General features: G+C 47.4%; 1 protein-coding gene and 1 long non-coding RNA gene across 6 annotated transcripts in view; one reads left to right on the forward strand and one right to left on the reverse strand.

The window, feature by feature from the left end:
- Positions 1 to 670: 670 nt before the first annotated feature.
- Positions 671 to 6055, reverse strand: LOC146059396 (uncharacterized). Of its 3 annotated transcripts, none has more exons than XR_014470228.1 (3): positions 5948 to 6055; positions 2795 to 2974; positions 671 to 778 (listed from the first exon to the last, which is right to left on the reverse strand). It is a non-coding gene; the product is annotated as an uncharacterized LOC146059396 (long non-coding RNA). The 3 variants fall into 3 exon arrangements; XR_014470229.1 differs by having other exon boundaries at positions 680 to 778; positions 2801 to 2974; XR_014470230.1 differs by having other exon boundaries at positions 734 to 778; positions 2798 to 2974.
- A 54-nt stretch (positions 6056 to 6109) lies between these two features.
- The window catches only part of TMEM39A (transmembrane protein 39A), a 34445-nt gene continuing 18240 nt past the window's right edge, over positions 6110 to 22314 (forward strand). Inside the window, exons 1-2 of one of the 3 annotated variants that reach the window (XM_083171579.1) lie at positions 6111 to 6398; positions 9778 to 9957. The gene's annotated coding sequence lies outside the window, so the exon portion shown is untranslated. Of the gene's footprint in view, positions 6399 to 9777; positions 9958 to 22314 lie in introns of all 3 variants that reach the window. The other 2 variants (XM_083171580.1, XM_083171578.1) reach the window with 2 other exon arrangements.

Genomic DNA, 22314 nt, shown 5'->3' on the forward strand with positions numbered 1-22314 from the left:
TTCTGAACGCCGGGATCCCAACCGCCGGGATTTAAACTGCATCCCTCTCCTAGTGCCACCGGCTCCACTTATAATGTAGACAGGTCCCAGGTCGTATCAACCTGGTTTACCCATTAACACTGAGCCCTATTTTGGTTCCAACCGGGGGAAAAACCCTGCTCACTTGCATGCTTGGATTCCTAGGTCACTATTGGGTCACCCTCCCGGCCCCCCAGAAAGGTGGGCAACCCTCCCGGTTTCACCCTCCCCTCTGGTCACCCTCCCCCCCCTACCCCCGGTCGCTGCTTCCTCCCCCTCACCTCGGCGTTTAAATAACCAGATCTGCCAATCTCCATGGAGGGGCAGGGCTAAAGTGGCATAATCACGTCATTTTAGTCCCGCCCCTTTTAGGAAATCAACAAAAGCGGGTCAGTTTCCATCATGGGGCGGGGCTTAATGACAGCAAAAGTCGTCAACCCTGCAGTAACCTCAGATTTTCTTGTCAGTGGAAAAGAGGTACCATCAATACATTGGGTCAGGCCCCCACCCCTCTCCTCAGAATGACTTTGTCAGTCCGTGCAACAACACAGCTTCTACTGAAAACCAGCTTGGCCATCGCAGACCCTCCAACTGGAATCCTTCCACCAGGAATGTAATGCTCTGCTGCTGGAATACATTCTTCAATTGCAGTCATGTGTAAGGAACTTATTTATTGATGAGAAGGTGGCTGCAGTCATAAATTAGGAGCGAAGTCCAGGACCAGACCTTTTGTCAATACCGACCTACACCTGATTCAGACCTGCAAATTTGCAAGGAGACAGCCGTTCAGACAGAAAAAAAAACCTGCCCTGTACACCAAAAATATCAATATTCACTATCTAGTCGCAAATCCATATACGCAATTCACCAACTATCTATTGGTTTTTCCAGTCTGTGCAGATGTGAGTAAGTCTGACCCTACTGGTCATCTTCGACAGAGACAGACTGACCGCGGCTGACGCTGATGTCACAAACCCGCCCTTAAAACTCCTGCGTGTTTTGCACACTCCCTGAAAATGGCAGGTTATCGACCCCAAACGCCGGCTTCATGTCAGGGGATTGCGTTTACAATCTATACGCATTTTCTGTCACTATTCACCCTTACCCATTTTTACAATCCATACGCATATACAGTCATTCGATAATCGATTGATTTGGGAATTGGCTGACCATCGATCAACTCTTAATCAGACACCATAGGCTTGGGGGTAAATTTAATAGATGGGAGTTCTATTGAAGGTGGGATATTGACCATGGCAATCAATCAGATTATGGCCCTTATTCAGAAGTGATCGCAGTACAAATTTGTTCTCAAAATGGGCAAAACCATGTTGCACTGCAGGTGGGGTAGATGTAACATGTATAGGGAGAGTTAGATTTGGGGGAGTTTCTTCTTTTCTGTGCAGGGTAAATACTGGCTGCATTATTTTTACACTGTAATTTAGATTTTATTTTCAACACACCCCACCCAAATCTAACTCTGGGCAATACACTGTTTTTTATTGAACTTCCACCTTAGTAATACCCCTTTCAGATATGCAACCCGGCATTCTGCCAGGTGCAGTCTGGCCCCATTTTACACATAGCAGCAAATTACTGTGTTAAAAACTTTCAACCCGGTAATTTACTAAAAACATGGGTAAATTGTGTAGTGTGAAAGGGTCTACCCAGGTCACAAATCCTGGGTCGACGACCCTGGTAAAAAGCAGGATTAACCCCTTCAGTGGTGGGGTTTTTTTTTAGGGCGCGCTCCCCACTGGGCAAGTTTTTTCTGGGGAGCGCTCCCTAAAAAAAAAACCACCACTGCAACCCTCGGGTCCGGGCAGCTCCGCTGAACTGTCCATCAGCTCCATAAACTATAAATGTAACTAAAGTTGACTCGTGAGACTGCACTGGCACCATCTAGTGGATAAAAGTTAACACTGCAAGTACATTTGGTAAAATTATATTTTGATACCAGCTCATCAAAATCAAGGAACAACATAACAGTAATGTCAGCACCGTATGAAGCAATGCTTGACTTGCTCTATGGTGCACCATCTAGTGTCCGCCAGCAAATAAAACACTAGAATTTGAAGCAGTGGTGTGAAGCAGAGTTAGCCTTTTATTACATAGGATAATACCCCAATAGGCAACCCAACAACTCCAGGAATGCTGAGAATTCCCACAGAGAGATAATATAGTCGGACACACAAGGCCGCGCTCCCTTCCCCTGAAGTCGTGTCCCTTTTCTGTGGCACTGGGTGTTAGTAACCACAGTGACGCACCTGATGTTACCTTCTGTGAAACTAGTTAATGTTTATTTATGTCATCTTTTGCTATTTCTGTTTATTTTAGATTAATTGTGTAATTGATTGTTATGATGGCATATAAACCCTGACCATGAAAATGAGTGTTACACCTTTGAGAAAGTTGTAAACAACGAAACGCGTCAGGGAGCACAGAGCTATCCAATCGCTCAGTGGTTCTCAAACTCGGTCCTCAGGACCCCACACAGTTCACGTTTTCCGTGTCACCCGGCAGGTGCACTCATTACTCACTGACACATTTTAAAAGATCCACAGGTGGAGCTAATTAATTCACTTGTCATTCTGTGAGGAGACCTGCAAAACATGCACTGTGTGGGGTCCTGAGGACCGAGTTTGAGAACCTGTGAACTAGCTCATTGGACACTAGAGGACTGTGAGTGATATCCCGCATTGATCCAACGCAAAACCTTTATATATTGTTGATCGACCATACAGATTCCCCTAATACTGCAGTATTATCGACATACCACCACCTGCTAAATCTTTGGACCAATCCATCCGCAACATCGTGAGATCGCTTTCAGAGCCCCACAGCATAACATCCTCCAGCGGTACTCCGAAGCCAGGTATATGGACTCCCACATTGTTTTGATTCCATTCATGGTGTACCCAATTGAGGATCAGCCTGCATCCAAGGACTGAGCAATCTAGGAACAAGCAGGACTCACACTAAGTATAAAATTCCTTTAAGTGTCCTATACTTATTGCGTATTTAAAGTTAACTTTTTTATTTCTTGCAAAAACTATATTTTATGAATGAATAAATTAACTGTTATTAATATACCCAATTGATTCAACTTGTACTGTTTAGCGCTGCACCATAACCCTGTATTCTTGTGTTCTAACCCTTTGAGAACTGACCTTGTGTGAGCAGCTTGACAAGATAAGGTACTTGTTTCCTAGCACGGCCACAATCGCTGGCATCGTGTACCTTAAAGTTAAGGTACACGATGCCCGCGATGGACCCGATTTCCTTTGAAATCAGGTCCATTTTGCCGGCAAAGGCAAAATCGGGGCCATCGCGTCGGTCCCGTGCATTAACATGGCCCCCGACGCGACCGACACGATGCCCGCGATTTTGCCATAGGCTTCAATGTTAAAAAAAATTTAACATTGAAATCGGGAGCATCGCGTCGGTCTTGTGCCATTATAATGGCACAAGATGAGATGGACTTGATTAAGTCCATCTTACATAGGAAACAATGTGAAATGGGCCAATATGACGTGGCGTGGCGAGCGCAGCGAGCCCGCGAGGGGTGGCGGTGCGCGTCCTCCGACCTTTTCATACCCCTACTATCCACGTCGGCGTGGAGTTAAGAATATAAAGTGTGGCGAGCGCAGCGAGCCACCGAGCCTGAAGCGTGGCGAGCGGACGCGTATACCTGTGAAGTTATACGCGTCCGCTCGCCACGCTTCAGGCTCGGTGGCTCGCTGCGCTCACCACACTTTATATTCTCAACTCCACGCCGACAGTAGGGGTATGAAAAGGTCGGAGGACGCGCACCGCCGCCCCTCGCGGGCTCGCTGCGCTCACCACGCTTCGGGTTTGCGTCAATCGTGGGGTGGCGTTGAGGGGGTAAAATTGGGGGTCTGGGGAATACTTTACATTGAATCCAATGTAAAATAGGGTCCCAGGGGCCCTATTCACATTTGATTCAATGTAAAAATTGGGTCGATCGCGTCGGTGCGATGCGACCGACGCGATTTTTCCGACACGATCACCCCGATGCAAATCGGTGTGGCCGTGCTAGGAAACCACTACCCAAGATACCCCTGTAGGCGCCTGATTACCTTTGTAAAGCTGGAAGACTGGACGGTTCAGTATCCATCAGTTCTGTACATTATCTGTGCCATCTAGGCCAAAAGAATTTCAGAAAAATAATATTAAATGAAGTAAATAGCGTTTATGCCATCCTGAGGGTCAGATATCTGGTGAGGGACAGGATTTCCCTTTGTTTGTCATCATATTTTCATTTTGGAAGTTCCAAATAATCATTTTGCCTATTAAATTGACCATAAATAATTTTAATTGGTCCTGGGCCTCCAACCAAAGGCAACCTGGCAAGTGTTACGCCGCACCCCAGGGCCCGATTCAGTCCTGATTGGACAGCCACGACTTTGTGCAGCGGACGTGTTTTGATGAGAACCTGCTACTCCCCTATTTCCCCCTGAAAAGGATGTTTAAGCTAAACATCCATTCGCATGTGTGCGGGGAAATTGGCGTGTGAGGGGGGGGGGGGGGGGGGCAATGTTTGTGAAGGTTGCGGGCGGTGCACAGATGACATACAAAGCTGCGAATTTTGCAGCTTTAGGTGTCAACCAGAATGACCCCCAATATCTGATGCCAGCCCTGCTTGTAAGGGTCGTAATCCCCCCAGTTAACCAGCGTTAAGTGCATTTCTGCACTTAACGCTGGTTCATACATCTGCCCCACTGTAACGGAATCCGCTGCGCTATATAAGAGCCTGTAATGGAATCCGCTGCGCTATATAAGATGCTGTAACGGAATCTGCTACGCTATATAAGACACTGTGACGGAATCTGCTGCGCTATATAAGACACTGTGACAGAATCTGCCGCGATATATAAGACACTGTGACGGAATCTGCCGCGCTATATAAGACACTGTGACGGAATCTGCTGCGCTATATAAGACACTGTAACGGAATCTGCTGCGCTATATAAGACTGTAACGGAATCTGCTGCACTATATAAGACACTGTAACGGAACCTGCTGCGCTATATAAGACACTGTAACGGAATCTGCTGAGCTATATAAGACACTGTAACAGAATCTGCTGCGCTATATAAGACACTGTAACGGAATCTGCTGCTATATAAGACACTGTAACGGAATCTGCTGCGCTATATAAGACTGTAACGGAATCTGCTGCGCTATATAAGACACTGTAACGGAACCTGCTGCGCTATATAAGACACTGTAACGGAATCTGCTGCGCTTTAAAAGACACTGTAACAGAATCTGCTGCGCTATATAAGACACTGTAACGGAATCTGCTGCGCTATATAAGACACTGTAACGGAATCTGCTGCGCTATATAAGACTGTAACGGAATCTGCTGCACTATATAAGACACTGTAACGGAACCTGCTGCGCTATATAAGACACTGTAACGGAATCTGCTGAGCTATATAAGACACTGTAACAGAATCTGCTGCGCTATATAAGACACTGTAACGGAATCTGCTGCTATATAAGACACTGTAACGGAATCTGCTGCGCTATATAAGACTGTAACGGAATCTGCTGCGCTATATAAGACACTGTAACGGAACCTGCTGCGCTATATAAGACACTGTAACGGAATCTGCTGCGCTTTAAAAGACACTGTAACAGAATCTGCTGCGCTATATAAGACACTGTAACGGAATCTGCTGCGTTATATAAGACACTGTAACAGAATCTGCTGCGCTATATAAGACACTGTAACAGAATCTGCCGCTATATAAGACACTATAACAGAATCTGCTGCTATATAAGACGCTGTAAGGGAATCTGCTGCACTATATAAGACAATAATAATATTCAAACCCAAATGCTGATGGGTGTACAATGTGGGAGATGCAGATATACCAGTTTTAAGCAAACCGTGGCTCACCTGCTGATATGGAACTATAACTGCAACAACTGCTAAATGTGACACACAAACTGTACACACATTCACATGGTAAACTAAAAACCCACACATCCAGCTGTGCCACTACCAATATGGCGACCGGAATTCCCCTGTGAGCCTTCTGAGCGAGGCGCGTGCGCGGCCAGCCGTCGCCCCGTGATGACGCCATCATCTCGTTCTGCCACGTCTCTCCTGGGCAGCAGCAGCAGTTACGGAGAGTTGGGGTGACGGAGGCAATTACTGCTGTGCAGGGTGGTCCGGCTCCCCCTGCATCCCGACAGCTTGTACACTGCCCGGGCTCACCATGCACCAGCAGCACCGAGCTGCCCCGGCCCCTGTGTCAGCCTAACAGCCCAGCCCGCAGCTGCTGGGGAAGAGAAGGGGCTCATCTGATGCCTGAGCTGCTGCTGCCCCCCCTCCTGCCTGTACATGTGTGAGTAACACCCCCTCCATCCATACTGCACGCCTGTGTCCCTATATTGGGCTTATATTTGCAGTGGCAGCAATCATGTATCTGCAATGCACATGCTTGTGTACATGTATCATTAGGTGTGTGTATATATTTATTGCAATGCTGGAAAGCACCCTTCTAGATTATACAGTAGAAAAAGGTCAGCATGCATGCATCTGTATTACACGCTGCACTACTGCAATGACAGAAAACACATCTGGATCACACGCTGCACTACTGTAATGGCAGGAGAGAGAAAAACCACATCAGTATCACACGCTGCATTACTGCATGCATACAATGGTATCACACAGTGTGCTGCTACAATGACAGGACATGCACATCTGGATCGCATGCTGCACTACTGCAATGACAGAACACACATCTGGATCACATTGCACTAATGCAATGGAAGAACACACATCTGGATCACACTCTGCATTGCTGCAATGGCAGAACATGCACAACTGAATCACACGCTGCACTACTGCAATGGTAGAATGCACACATCTGGATCACACGCTTTACTACTGCAAAAGTGGCACACTGGCGTCTGTATCACACGCTGCACTACTCCAATGGCAGAACACACTCATCAGTATCACACGCTGCTCTACTGCAATGACAGGACACACCTTTGTCACACGCTGCACTATTGCATTGGCTGAACGCGCATATCTGGATCACACACTGCATTACTACAATGGCAAAACACACATATCTGGATCACACACTGCATTACTACAATGGCAAAACACACATATCTGGATCACACACTGCATTACTACAATGGCAGAACACACATATCTGGATCACACACTGCATTACTACAATGGCAGAACGCACATATCTGGATCACACACTGCATTACTACAATGGCAGAACGCACATATCTGGATCACACACTGCATTACTACAATGGCAGAACGCACATATCTGGATCACACACTGCATTACTACAATGACAGGACAAACACATCTGGATCACACTCTGCATTGCTACAATGGCAGAACATCCATCTGGATCACTTGCTGTGATGGCAGAATATGCACATCTGGATCAAATTATGCACTAGTGAAATGGTAGAACACACATACATCTGGATCACACGCTGTACTACTACAGTGGCAGAACATGCACATCTGGATCACACACTGCATTGGTAAAACAAACACATCTGGATCACACCCACTGCGTTGCTGCAATGGCAGAACAAACACATCTGGATCACATGTTGCCGTATTGCAACGACAGTGAAAAATCACAGCTGTATCATGCTGCACTACTGCAACGACAGAACACTCATTTCTGGATCACACGCTGCCCTACTGCAGTGGCCGCATACATGCACCTGGCTCGCAAACTGCACTACTGTAATGTCAGCACACATGCAGTTGGATCACTGCACTACTACAATTGCAGTACACATGCATCTGATCAATGGCAGAAATGCACATCTGGATCACACGCTGCTGTATTGCAGTGACAGAAAAATAACATCACTTCTGGATCACATGTTGCACTACTGTAAAGGTGGCACAATTACATCTGTATGACACGCTGCACTACTGTAATGGCAGCACACATGCATATTGATCACACTGCACTACAGCAGTGGCAGAACACACACATCTGATCACATGCTGCACTGCTTCAATGGCAGAACACACACCTGGATCACATGTTGCACTACTGCAGTAGCTGCACACACACATCTGGATCACATGCACTGCTCCAATGGCAGAACACTCACTTTTGGATCACATGTTGCACTACTCCAATAGCAGCACATCAACATCTGGATCACACGCCGCACTACTGTAATGGCAAAACACATGCATCTGGATCACACGCCGCACTACTGTAATGGCAGCAAACATGCGTCTGAATGCACTACTGCAATGGCAGAACACACACATCTGATTACATGTGTTGCACTGCTGCAGTAGTAGCACACGAACATCTGGATCACACGCTGCACTACTGCAATGGCAGAACACACACATCTGGATCACATGCGGCACTACTGCAATGGCAGAACACACACATCTGATCACATGCTGCACTACTGCAATGGCAGAACACATACATCTGATCACACAATGCGCTACAGGCAACGGCAGAAAATACCTTGGAATCACACACTGCATTGCTGCAATGGCAGAACACACATCTGTATCACATCTCTATCACACGCTGTACTACTGCAATAGCAGAACACATGCATCTCATTACATGCTGCAATATCAGAACACATGCATTTGTATCCCACAATGCAAACCACAGTGAATTTGGGGTCATTTCAAATAGACATTTGTTCCCTACTTCCTAAATGTTCTTGTATAGGTGACTTAAGCTTAAAGCCTCAGTGCTGCGTAATTGTCTCTGTTGATAATCACACATACTGTAGTTGCAGACCAAAATCAGTTCCATCTACTGACACAATGCAAAACCGGGTATAAACTTTTGGATTTGTTAATAACGTTTTTCTAACAATACTCGGGTGCTGTACATTGGTGTGAAGCATTTATCATAGTGTCACCATTTCCTGATCACCATACATTCAGTAATTCAGAAGAGACTATTATATTATGTCCTCCACCAACGCATTTCACCTGTCCCTGAGTAAGGACCATAAGTTACATTTTTTTGTTTTGTTTCATAGTGTCAATTGACTCACCCTGCATCTTCTAGGGGTGTCGCTCTCTGCTGTGGAGTTCTAGCACAGTCTGGTCTGTATTTCAGCACTGATTTGCAGAACCGACCTGTGCTTAATACTGACGCAGTTCAGTTATAACTATGTTAAATCGATAATCAATCTCCAGAGATTTTAGGCTTGGAATTCAGTTCCCAATATTGCCACGATGTGCTGTTCCATTACAGTACAGCACATTGGGGCAGATGTATTAAGCCTGGAGAAGAGATAAACTGGAAATAAAGTGGAGATAACTTGGAAGAGTTAACGCACCAGCCAATCAGCTGTGTTGGGATCTGATTGGCTGGTGCGTTATCTCCTTCCACTTTATCTCCAGTTTATCTCTTCACCAGGCTTAATACATCTGCCCCAATGCATCCTGTCAGCATCACAAACTTGTGATGTCGGCATAACGGTAAATTTTTGATACGTATTCAGTCGGCCATCGGCAACTATTGATTGTGATTTGGATATTATTTTTTTGAGGCTACGAGTTGTCGCACTTCCTTTATGTCATTTGATGCTTTCTGTGGGCTGTGGTGCTGGGAGTTGTAGTCCAGAAGCAATGAAGTCTGTTACTCTATGTTTGAGCTCCTTTCTTATGTAATAACTGTATTTAACGTTTGTCGTTTCCTAGTATAATTTCCTCTTTCTGATCTCTACAGACAACCAGAGAGCATGCTGGATATTGTAGTTGAACCAAAGCTAGGGAGCCAGATGTTGCTTGTGGCTTCCACAGGCCCAAAAACCTGTGGCTTAAGGCATGGCAAAGTTGCAGTAGGGCGTTTCCTATAGCCTACAGCCACAGTGCTGTTTGCTCCACGTCCCAGCTGTGGCCGCCTCAGGTAATCTTTGGTTACTACACTCCGTTGATTTTCTTGCTTTGATAGGCTGATTTCTGCTTTATTTGTTGGCGCCGTAACAACATTAATCGCAGCCAAAGAAAACACAAATTACCTTCAAATAACAAAAGATTTATTCTACACGAGGAACATGTAACATCGGTAAATAGGAGGTAACCTGGCAGCGCCGCCAAAATCGTTTTATGTACTTTTGTTTTTTTTTTCAATATTTACTGAGCCCATAAATGATGATCCCTTGGCTCTTGTTATTGTGAACCTAGTCATCTAGAACTGTCACATAGCTCCCTCCTCTGCGTCGTGTTACCTGATCGCTGATCTGCTAAATTGCAGTGCCTTTGATCAGGAATACACCACCCAGAGTGAAATCCTGCTCCACGCAAGTCTGCGATTTGCTTATGGTGTATTGCGAAAATTAGCTGTACCGCCGACTAGCTGCAAATCCATTCACAACCTGCTCACCATCAAATTATTTTTTTCCAGTGTGTGCAGTCTGTGCGTAGCCCAGGACTTATTCAACGGCTGCGATAGAAACAGGCAGATCTGATGTCACATTACTTCCCCTCATATGCCTGCGTATTCCCTGACACTCCCAGATAACAGCCGCTCACCATGTAATGATTCCCCAGTGTGTGCAGTGTGTGCGTAGCCCAGGACTTACTCAGCGGGTGTGATAGAATCAGGATGATCAGGGGCGGAGCTGACGTCACATGACTTCCTGTCACACACCTGGCCACGCCTGCGTATTACCTGACACTCCCAGATAACAGCTGCTCACCATGTAATGATTCCCCAGTGTGTGTGTAGCCCAGGACTTACTCAGCGGCTGTGATGGAAACAGGCTGATCAGGGGTGGAGCTGATGTCACATGACTTCCCCTCATACACCTGGCCACACCTGCGTATTACCTGACACTCCCAGATAACAGCCGCTCACCATGTAATGATTCCCCAGTGTGTGCAGTCTGTGCGTAGCCCAGGACCTATTCAGCGGCTGCGATGGAAACAGGCTGATCAGGGGCAGAGCTGATGTCACATGTCTTCCCCCTCAAAACTCCTGGGCAGGTTACCACCCTCAAATGCCGGCTTCCTGCCAATCACCTAGCATATGGGCAGCAATAAAAAAAAAAATAATTAACAGGGTTTTATCATAGGATGGCCTTGTGCATGTGTACTATGGGCCGTACTCTTGGACAGTAATTTACATTAACATTTAAGCCAGGCATGGTAGACTTTTTGGGCCTCCAGCAGTTGTTGAACTACACATCACACCATGCCCTGCTACAGTTTTGCTATTTGCCCATGCTAAACATGTTGCAGGGCATGCTGGGATGTGTCGTTCAACAACAGCTAGAGGGCCAAAGGTTCCCCATCCCTGATCTAAGCAATGAGAAAGCGCGGAAGGAGTTAAGCTCAGCCACATGACAACAGCTGCAGGTCTGTGCTTGTGACGGGATCACTGCACAGCCAGGTATGTCTGTCCTGGAGAGATATTGGTTGCTATGGGAAACGGTGCCTTTTGGGGGGGGGGGCAGTTTTTATGAATATCTAATCCATAACTATATTTTAGAACGTAGGACTTTTAGACGAAACCGGGTTGGGCGGTGCAATGTAACAGTCCGGTGCTAGGACGAATCAGCGCACAGCCGACTATGCCCGAAGTCCTAGGAAACAGGGCATCTTGTGTGCTTGGTTCAGTGTAATTGTGGTTCTCCTCTGCCCGGCCTGACAGTGCTTGGGGGCTTTTCTTCCGCCATCGATCACAAACTGGAACCTTTTTGTCAAGGGAAAAAAATTCAGAGATGACTCAAAATACAGAACTTACTGCTGTGGGCTAGGTCATGTACTTTCAGTTTCATTCATCTCAGCCCACAGTGTGTTCCATACATACTGAAAAGTAACTTATACACCTTTCACACCAGCCCTAATTCAACAACCAGCGACTAGCTCTGGTGTGAAAGGTTCCCAGGCTGGGCGCTTGTAGCGCCATTTGCTGGGCAGCAGGGTGGGAGGAGCTGCTGGATTTGAAAACATGTTGAAAAGACTGGCCATACGCTCTCAGCCAATCAGCCTCCAACCAGTCTTTTCAACATGTTTTCAAATTCAGCAGCGCTTCCCGCCCGGCAAATAGCGCTACAAGCGCCCAGCCTCCGCTGCCCGGACCCCATCACCCGCCGCCTGGACACCGCTGCCACTCACACCAGAAAATTCCCAGCTAGGAAACGCTTAGAATTGTATGTTTTCATCCTTGTTTTCATTGATTGAATATAGAGAAGCTCCACCTTTCTGTGCATTTTCAGAATGGCGGCTGCCAGCAGTGGTGTCACAACATGCTAACTGGCATGCTGTGCTTTTCAAGAGGACCTTTTTGTCTTGTATGTGACCTAAAGATGTTGAATTGAATTCAGCTGTCTATAATTAATTATTTTATTAATTTTTTAACTGAGCCCCAGTGTATTATCAGGGCATTGGATTTTGCCCTTGTCCTTTCTGACCAGGAGCTTATTTTCGGCCACATGTCTATGCAATGTGGAAAGTTTATGAACGTAACTTTTTCCCTCTCCAGTGTAACGTGCGCTGTGTGCTTTGGCATCAACCGTTCCAGCAGTTATGTAATCCATGAATACTTCTCACGTCCACACTGATCTCCGTGATGCCCGGTGTCACCCTTTATATGACAACCATTCCGAGGCCTTGCTATGGCTACATGACCCCACCTGGCTTCACCTTGTCCTGTTATGTTAAAGTTCCAATACACAGGTTTGATTTGGCCTGTTTTCATATGATTCAGACGGTTCGGGACGATATATCGGATAAAAACTGGCCAAATCGGAGGTGTTTGACATCCAATCCGACTCGATGCGTGTTTCCGCACGGATCGGATCCTGTAGATCATACGCCCAGCACGTATGATCTGTTGGAATTGGATGCATCAGTGTACATAGCAGTTGCTTTTTTATCATCCGATCAGGGCTGTAGGTGTGTAACAGCGGTACAGCACCACTGGCACACACGTATAGTCTACAGAGCGGGGAAGCGCCAGGCAGGAGAGGCGCTGTGCTGGCAGCTGGGGAGAGGCTGCCGTAGGGGCACGTGGGCAGATTTCAAATGAATGGGTGGCCGCTGATTGGTTGAGAGAGCTCTCTGAGTCAATCAGCGGCCGTCCATTCATTTGAAAGGGTGTTTTGTAATCTGCCCACCAGCAGCTACTGCTGCCTGTTTCCCACTGTTTCCTATGGCGGCGGCGTACTTACTGGTCTGTAGTTACAGCATCCTCTATCTCCACTTATGGGAAGCAGGACTACTGTTCATTGTCGCTCCCTGCATCTTTCATGAAGGAATGCAGTTCCTATTCCCTGCCTGGGGTGGCGCTCTCTGCTGTGATGCTTCTAGCACAAGTCTGGTCTGCATATCCGTACAGAAATACAGACCACATTGTGCTATACCACAGCAGAGAGCGACACCCCAGGCAGGGAAGAGGAACTGCACGGGTTATGGAAGAAGCAGGGTGCTACACTACATGGATAATTTTCCCCATGGGACTGCAATCATCATAGGATCTGCTCTAGTAAATCCAGTCCATGGTTTAACCAACACCTGGTCCTTGGATGTTTCCTGTCGCATTGACTGGTCTACATTCTGACGGCATAGTCTCCCCTAAATGGACAGGGTTCTCCCTTCTGGACGTCAGTATTCTGACTATACATGACCTGCCAGGCCCCTGTCTCCCTCCGTCTTTACGCTGACTTCCTCCTTTTTGTTTCTTTGTTCACTTTTTTATCTGAAATCTAAGTTACCCCTTTGTCAGTGACTGTCCTGATGTCCTAATCTGACTGTGCGTTCTACTGGACCAGATACATTGCTGCCTTATCTCCATTCTGCTTATATCACCCATACATCAGCTTATCAGAACTGGGTCATCCTTCGTTTCCCGTCTTCTCCTGGCGGCCATGACACAAACGTCTGTACAGCTCCTGCACTCCATTCAAATGCCTCCAGTCTGCCATTGTCCCATCTGTGTGCCATTCCAGTACCTCAGATATGGTGTGCTGGGTGTCATCCTGCGACTGTAATAAAGCACCCAGAGTAATAATCACAGTTTTTCCAGACCAGAAGGAATGGGACATTTATAGTGTTCATTCTAGCACCATGTATTTTCCAAAACCTGTGCATTTCCTCTTCTCTGCCTGTGGTGTCGTTCTCTGCTGTGCTGCTTCTAGCACTGTGTGGTCTGTATTTATGGACTGATATGCCGACCAGACCTGTGCACCACAGCAGAGAGTCACACCCGAGGTAGGGAAGAGAAACTGATATGCGGTCATTCGGTCAGAAGTGTCTTGGTTGACTGTCAAAAGGTTTGACCACTGTTGGGCGACACAGTCAAAAGGTCGAGTGAGTGACAGGCAGGGGGTGACCCAACGGGCCTGCCCAGCGTTTCATGGGCGTGCCCACAAAAATGTTAGACGCGTTCATAGAAACGCTGCGCGGGCCCGGTGGGTTCCAATGTGGAATCCTTTATAACATTGAAACCTCCCTAGCCACTAGTCAGGAACCAATGTCTATTGTCCTTTTCTAATACTATATGGGGATTTGGTTCCTGTGGGGAGCGGGAGCAGGGAACACCTTTCACAAAGGTACATTGGTGACGTGATCCTGTCTGGTGTCGCTGTCTATAAGATTTCTATAAGTACTCCATCAGTACACTGTAATACAATTGCTGATATAGGAAACTACAGTTATTCCATTTCTGGCAGTACTCTTAATACAGAGCGGATAGGCTTTTTCTAGTACTCTTATCTGCTGTGGTACTACTAGTCTCAGCAGGCTTGCCATAATAACATGGGTGCCACGGCTGCTGGCGTATGACCTCTGTCAGACCAGTGGATCTTTTGGATGTGGTTCCTGGCAACGTTGTCCTGTAAGTTTAGTGGCTCTCGGCTGATGCGGTTTCCCGATGTTTGCAGCTGGTATTTGTCTTGTTTGTGTCTTTGTCTTGGGAGTTGCTTATTCCCGTCTGTATTAGCGAATGGCTCACTACCCACCTCCAGCACTTACACGGAAATTATCCACTTATTAAAGAACAAAACTCTGACCAGCCCTGTTCTAGCTTTAATATGATTAAACAAAGTATTGTCATGGGTTCTAAGTGTGTAATGGTTAGCATTACTGCTTCACAGCGATGAGGTCATGGGTTCTAAGTGTGTAATGGTTAGCATTACTGCTTCACAGCGATGAGGTCATGGGTTCTAAGTGTGTAATGCAGGGGTGTCAAACTCAAATTCATCAGGGGCCGCATAAGCAGTTTGGTCACCCTCAAAGGGCCGGTCCCCCAAAAAGTACAAATGACAGAAAACTTGTACAAGGTGTACTTTAAAGCAGTATGAAACAGGACATGCATATAACAAAAATGGTGGGCCATCAAACACAGAGCTATGCTGCAGAAATTTAATTCCACATCCAGTACTAATTATATTGAGGTGCAGGGTTCAGTGGTAGACAGGGACAGAAGGTACAGAGCTGCCTTAGGGATGCTAGAGGAGGTGACACCATTTTGGGAAAGACATTTTAATGTGGGCTAGCAGGATAGACACGCAGTGACTAGAGGAGAGCATGGCCTGGTGTGTAAATGTCACCCTCAGTGACAGAGATCCCCACGTACAGCGACCAGCCCGAGCTATACACTACTAACCTATTTCAGTCAGCCGCCTCGCACACACGGTTACCGCTACTACCAGCAGTCCAGCACGGATCGCCAGCTGCGTGACGTCCCAGTCCCAGCAACCAACCCCGCAGCTCCGGCGAGCGAGCGTGGGGGGTGGGTGAGAGGAGGTGGCCTAGGCAGGAGCTGGGACACACTGCCCCTGCGTGCTATCTCCTCGCGTGGGCCACATGACGAGGTCTGGCGGGCCGGATTTGGCCCGCGGGCCTTGTGTTTGACACCCGTGGTGTAATGGTTAGCGTTACTGCTTCACAGCGATGAGGTCATGGGTTGTAAGTGTGTAATGGTTAGCATTACTGCTTCACAGCAATGAGGTCATGGGTTCTAAGTGTGTAATGGTTAGCAATACTGCTTCACAGCGATGAGGTCATGGGTTCTAAGTGTGTAATGGTTAGCATTACTGGTTCACAGCGATGAGGTCATGGGTTCTAAGTGTGTAATGGTTAGCATTACTGGTTCACAGCGATGAGGTCATGGGTTCTAAGTGTGTAATGGTTAGCATTACTGCTTCACAGCGATGAGGTCATGGGTTCTAAGTGTCCTGAGAAAGTGATGGTTGTTTTGTCACAGTTGTAATACATTTATTTATTTAATTGTATTGAGTACGGATGGTGTAATGGTTTGCATTACTGTATCACAGCACTGAGGTCATGGGCTAAATACCCACCAAGGCCCTAACTGTGCGGAGTTTGTATATTCTCCCCGTGCTTGCATGGGTTCCAATCCAAAAATATACTGGTAGGTTAATTGGCTCCCAACAAACTTAACTCGAGTGAATGTGTGTGCGTGCACATGTGGTAGGGAATATAGATTGTAAGCTCCACTGGGGCAGGGACTGATGTGAGTGTTCAAATATTCTCTGTAAAGCGCTACGGAATATGTGTGCGCTATATAAAAAAATAACTGGTAATAATAATAATCTACGGCAAAATACCACTTCCTGGCCTGTATGCCGGATGGAATTTTCAGCATTTGTTACATTGCGCACATGTCGGTTGCATAGTACATCTTCCTGGCCTGTATGTCAGATGCAATTCGGTACTTGTGTAGTTTCACGGCGCCGTGCGTCTGAGTCCCCTTGCGGGGCTCGCTTCGCTCGCCCACGCTGCGGGCTCGGTGGCTCGCTATGCTTGCCACGCTATTTAAAATCAACTCCATGCCAACATGGATAGTGGAGGTATGAACTATCCATGTTGGCATGGAGTTAAGTTACTTTTTTGGACATATTTCGTGGCGAGCGTACACCCGGAAGTAGGGCGTGAAACTACACAAGTACCTGCAATTCTCAGTATCCGTTATTATACATGTGTGGAGGTTGCATAGTGCATCTTCCTGGCCTGTATCCCGGATGGAATTCTCAGTATCTGTTATCATTCCGCACATGTAGCGGTTGCATAGCGCATTTTCCTGGCCTTTATGCTGGATGGAATTCTCAGTATCGTTGTTCTGTATGTGTGGACAGTTGCACAGTACTGTACCACCTCTTCTGTTTACTGTCCCATTAACGCCAATGTCTGTGTGGAACCATCTCTTACTGATGCCTAGTAATTGCAGAGTCTTACCATTTAATTTGCTGAGCAGTTACCTACACGCTACTGCATGTTAAACAGACTCCATCTAAATAAACATGACACATTTCTGTGTGTCACACGTGTCCTTTATTAGAGGGCGTGGTAGAACAGCCTCCAGTCATTTAGAATTCCAGGGAAAACCCTTGAACTGCCTTCTAAGAATTTCTGTGCAAATAAATTGACCATCTTTCCATTTCTGTGCTCTCCTATACCTTCTAACTCATCCCATTATATTATTGAATCCTATGAAGGATTATTATGTATTAGTATTGCCCTGCCATTCCACTGAAACCTTGTAAAGTAGAAGAGAAGTCCAATATTATCCTTTAAACAGCTTTAAGATATTGACACAATGGAAAATGGTGAGAATGCAGTCACTTGAGCTGCTGTGATATCACTGCACCTGCCTTGAGTCCAGCAATCCATATTGGATTGCAAACTTATTCAGCTGAAATGCACAATCAACCACTCTTGTTTACTGTTCGATAAGCTCCGCCCTCATTACATCGAAACCAACTTTGTGTCATTCATTCCATTGTTCATTAAAAACTCACTTATTTCATGTGTGATATCCAATTGGAAACTACATAGCCTTCAGTATGTTTGCATACCTAACTGGTGCCGGCAAGTGACCCTCCTAGCTGGCAGCAGTTTCCCTTTTGCTGGATAGCGGGCAAGGGTTCACGGTTGAGATGAGGATAATTTTTGCCTTGGACGGATGGCAAGATGAAGACTTATCCTTGGTTATGTTCCAGCTTTCTCACCTACAGGGTACGGCCATTACCCAACATTTTCATGGAAAGCAGTGAAAACTCTTAAGCTTGCAGGAGTCGGGAAATGGAAAACGTTTTCTCCTCTGGGAGTAATGATGAATTTCACACTCCTGTGCTATGCAGCCGGGCCAGGTCTGTGTGTTCCCAGCCAGTGCTGAGCTCCTGCCAAGGCTAGGAGTACAGAAAGCAGATTTTATTCTTTTTGCTTTAAGTGTGTGGGTTTTTTTTTTTACATTTTTATTATACATCTATACACTCTTTAAACCTTTTATGCAGTATAAGAACATTCGCTATAATCTGTTATGCTGGGTACTGAAGCATTTTTCTTGCAGCAAAACTATTGCTAATTTTCAGGCTCACTACTTATGGGACGTGAGAAAAAGTTCTGCTTTAAAGTACAGAATATAAAAGTTCAGTTGCTTGAGAGGTGATTGGGACTTTCACATAAATATGGAAGCGTGCACTGAGTTTCAAATAATTTTCTTGTTAAACCGACTTCTGATGTTTATGCAAAGAAGGTAATTTATTACACCAGGTTATATGTAATGGGTTAATTATTAGGATGATAGATGGCTCTTATACAGGCCACAAAGTCATGGTGATGTCTAGTGTCAGCAATTACTTACAGTTGTGGGGACGTTATCTGTGATAACACGCCATTCTCTTTCTTCTGCACGCTTACGAGTTGGTGTGTGTGTGTGTGTGTGTGTGTGTGTGTGTGTGTATATATGTATATGTATATATATATATATATATATATATATATATATATATATATATTTAATTCTAGCACCCGCTTTCTTTGAAAAGCCATGCAGTTCCTCTTCCCTACCTAGGGTGTCGCTGTCTGCTGTAGTGCTTCTAGCACAGTGTGGTCTGTATATCAGCACTGATATGCAAACCAGAAACACCACAGCAGACAGTGACACCCCAGGAGGCAGGGAAGAGGAACTGCATGGGTTTTCAAAGATAGCGGGTGCTAGAATGAACAATATATATAGTCCTTCCAGATATGTCCGGCACTCCCCGCTCACTTAGTTCTCTGTGCCCTGGTGCCCTCCCTAGGTGGATGAACCACCTGAATTATATGCACTTGAAGAAACAGGCTTCACTACAGGGCTTAGGTGAAATCAGTGGAAAACTTGGTACTTATGTATTATCTGGGCTCCCATGTTAAATGCACCCCATTTTTTCATACCCCTACTATCCAACTACGCATGGAGTTGATTTTATATAGTGTGGCGAGCGGACGCGGTCTCGTAAGAAAAACGGGAGCCCAGATATTACATAAGTACCGAAAACTTTACTGGTGCAAATGGTTTCTGGATTTCTCCCTTCGTCAGGACCTACAGGTTTAGGGAGAAATCCTGAAACGGCTGATTTCACCTAAGCCCCGGGGTGACGCCTGTTTCTTCAAGTGTGTATGTAAATGTGTGTGTGTGTGTGTGTGTGTGTGTGTGTGTGTGTGTGTGTGTGTGTGTATATATATATATATATATATATATATATATATATATATATATATATATATATATATATATATATATATATATATATATATATATATATGAAAACACAATTGTGGTATGGCGCCTAGAATTGATAAATAAAGTCCATATGTATGGTGATCACAAAAAGCAGTGAAGCAGACCAGAAGATTTCTTTCAATTTCTTGTTTATTATCGTCAACTTTGTCATCGGCAAAACCGTGACAAGTATCCCAACGCGTTTCGTCTAGAGCGACTTCATCAGGGGTAACATCATAAAATTCTCTTCATTCCAATGAAAGGAGAAAAGTGTTTTAACTCCTCCAGTAAAAACGGGGAGAAGGGGCTGTTCTTCCAGACCAATTTTTTTTATAGAGTAGAATATAAGCTGGTGATACGCTTAATCATAAACGTGTGTGTGAGCACCAATAAAATTCTGGAAAAAAAATTCTGGAAAAAATACTTTTCTTCCCTGTGTAGTGTACCTTTTTCTAAAGGATCTATCTCCTACAGGGAAGAACAGCAGACTCGTTCTTCCCTGTAGGAGATAGATCCTTTAGAAAAAGGTACACTACACAGGGAAGAAAAGTATTTTTTCCAGAATTTTTTTTCCAGAATTTTATTGGTGCTCACACACACGTTTATGATTAAGCGTATCACCAGCTTATATTCTACTCTATAAAAAAAATTGGTCTGGAAGAACAGCCCCTTCTCCCCGTTTTTACTGGAGGAGTTAAAACACTTTTCTCCTTTCATTGGAATGAAGAGAATTTTATGATGTTACCCCTGATGAAGTCGCTCTAGACGAAACGCGTTGGGATACTTCTCACGGTTTTGCCGATGACAAAGTTGACGATAATAAACAAGAAATTGGATGAAATCTTCTGGTCTGCTTCACTGCTTTTTGTGATCACCATACATATGGACTTTATTTATCAATTCTAGGCGCCATACCACAATTGTGTTTTCTGTTGTTTTCATTGTCCCTGAACCCTCTAGGGATTTTTGTGGTTAGGCAGCCATTTATTACAGTATTTGAAATAGTTTTGCATATATAGCGCGGAGAGGATTATTGGTACTATTATATATATATATATACACACACACACTCACATCTTTGTTGAAGATGGGGCAGATGTAACTCGCAGATAGAGTTAGATTTGGGTGTGAGTTCTTTTGTTCCTGTGTAGGGCAAACACTTTCTGCTTTATTCAGGGGCGGAGCACAAGCTCCAGGCACCGAAGTGTTACAGGGCGCCGGAGCCGTGCACTGCCGGCTCCCCTGCCCTGCTCGCTCCCTGCTGCTAGATTCTTCCCCTCTGGCGGCTCCGTGTCGGGACTACAGACACTATAGAGATGCTGCCGCTGGACCCCCCCCCTCGCCGGGCACTGAGATTATTAGCAGCCGCCGCTGCTGGAGTCCCCCTTCGCTGGGCACCGAGGTGATTAGCGGTCACTGCCGCTGCTGGAGACACCCAAGGTGAGGTGCGCCTTGCTCCAGTCACTGCCGCCGCTGGAGTCCCCCCCCCCTCCCCCCCCCTTGCACGGCTCTTATCTCTGCCACCAGACCCCTGCTGGGCAGCTCTTCCAACTGCCACCGGACAACTGCCGGACAGCTCCTATCCCCGCTCTGCCAGAGCCCTACCACCGCTGGACCCCCTGCACACCAGGTAGGTTTGCACAGTAGATATGCGCCTCTGTCCCTGCGTCTCCCTGCCGTCTCTGTCCCTGCATCTCCCTGCCGTCTCTGTCCCTGCCGTCTCCCAGCCGCCTCTGCCCCTGCGTCTCCCTGCCGCCTCTGCCCCTGCGTCTCCCTGCCGCCTCTGCGTCTCCCTGCCGCCTCTGCCCCTGCGTCTCCCTGCCGCCTCTGCCCCTGCGTCTCCCTGCCGCCTCTGCCCCTGCGTCTCCCTGCCGCCTCTGCCCCTGCGTCTCCCTGCCGTCTCTGTCCCTGCGTCTCCCTGCCGTCTCTGTCCCTGCGTCTCCCTGCCGTCTCTGTCCCTGCGTCTCCCTGCCGCCCCTGCGTCTCCCTGCCGCCTCTGCCCCTGCGTCTCCCTGCCGCCTCTGCCCCTGCGTCTCCCTGCCGCCTCTGCGTCTCCCTGCCGCCTCTGCCTCTGCGTCTCCCTGCCGTCTCTGTCCCTGCGTCTCCCTGCCGTCTCTGTCCCTGCGTCTCCCTGCCGTCTCTGTCCCTGCGTCTCCCTGCCGTCTCTGTCCCTGCGTCTCCAAGCCGCCTCTGCCCCTGCCGTCTCCCAGCCGCCTCTGCCCCTGCCGTCTCCCAGCCGCCTCTGCCCCTGCCGTCTCCCAGCCGCCTCTGCCCCTGCGTCTCCCAGCCGCCTCTGCCCCTGCGTCTCCCAGCCGCCTCTGCCCCTGCGTCTCCCAGCCGCCTCTGCCCCTGCGTCTCCCAGCCGCCTCTGCCCCTGCGTCTCCCAGCCGCCTCTGCCCCTGCGTCTCCCAGCCGCCTCTGCCCCTGCGTCTCCCAGCCGCCTCTGCCCCTGCGTCTCCCAGCCGCCTCTGCCCCTGCGTCTCCCAGCCGCCTCTGCCCCTGCGTCTCCCTGCCGCCTCTGCCCCTGCGTCTCCCTGCCGCCTCTGCCCCTGCGTCTCCCTGCCGCCTCTGCCCCTGCGTCTCCCTGCCGCCTCTGCCCCTGCGTCTCCCTGCCGCCTCTGCCCCTGCGTCTCCCTGCCGCCTCTGCCCCTGCGTCTCCCTGCCGCCTCTGCCCCTGCGTCTCCCTGCCGCCTCTGCCCCTGCGTCTCCCTGCCGCCTCTGCCCCTGCGTCTCCCTGCCGCCTCTGTCCCTGCG

The sequence above is a fragment of the Crinia signifera genome, chromosome 2 (genome assembly GCF_055691185.1).
Source record: "Crinia signifera chromosome 2, ASM5569118v1, whole genome shotgun sequence".
Classification (NCBI taxonomy): Eukaryota; Metazoa; Chordata; class Amphibia; order Anura; family Myobatrachidae; genus Crinia; species Crinia signifera.